General features: G+C 39.3%; 1 non-coding gene across 1 annotated transcript; it reads left to right on the forward strand.

Moving 5' to 3' along the window:
- The first annotated feature begins 489 nt into the window (after positions 1–489).
- LOC111907756 (small nucleolar RNA R71) lies at positions 490–596 on the forward strand. The gene has a single exon (XR_002855657.1). It is a non-coding gene; the product is annotated as a small nucleolar RNA R71 (small nucleolar RNA).
- Positions 597–827: the final 231 nt, after the last annotated feature.

The following is an 827-nucleotide window of genomic DNA, read 5'->3' on the forward strand; positions in this document are numbered from 1 at the left end:
CTTCTCTTTGGTAGAAGCCTCTTCCTTTTTGTTCATACTTTTCTTCCTTATCCTTTTTATACTCATCATAAAATAACAATTTTTTCTTGGGTTTTCTCCAATCTTCATCAAAACGATCACCGCTCGAGTAGAAAGCTGGAACCTTCTGGTTTCCATTCTCATCAAGGTCACAATCTTTTGTCAAATGACGCTCGTTACAGTTTTCACACCCAATCTGAATAGCATGGATTGTTTGATCCATTTTAGTCATTCTCCTATCCATGTTGTGCAATGTTGCCAAAATTACTGACATATCTTCCGAAGCCGCATTAGCCGATCCCCTAGTTACATCATTCCCTAGATTATGATATTCTCTAGAGTTCTTAGAGAATTCTTCAATGAGTTGCTTTATCACCGGGGGTGACTTCTTTGTGAGTGGTCCTTGCATATGAAGGAGCTGTCTGGTTGTCACATTCACTCCATCATATGGAGACTTCCTGTTGACTGTTTAAATCATGATATGGGCAATTCCTTAATAAGACTTTGTATCTCTCCCACGCCTCATATAGTGACTCTCCAGCTTGTTGTTCAAAGATCGCTATGGCTTTTTTCAACTTTTCTATCTTTGATGGAGAGCAAAATTGATCAATAAATTCCTCTTTCATCTTAGCCCAAGTGGTGATGGATCCTGGAGGAAGTGATTTTAGCTAATTTTTCATGGCCCCCTTAAATGTGACCGGTAACATATGAAGCAAGACAGTATCACGAGCCACATTTAGAACATTGATGTAGTCGGATATGTCATTGACCTCATCTAGATGCTTGTATGCATCTTCGTGATCTTTCCC

This window comes from Lactuca sativa, chromosome 4 (assembly GCF_002870075.4).
Source record: "Lactuca sativa cultivar Salinas chromosome 4, Lsat_Salinas_v11, whole genome shotgun sequence".
NCBI classification, from domain to species: domain Eukaryota; kingdom Viridiplantae; phylum Streptophyta; class Magnoliopsida; order Asterales; family Asteraceae; genus Lactuca; species Lactuca sativa.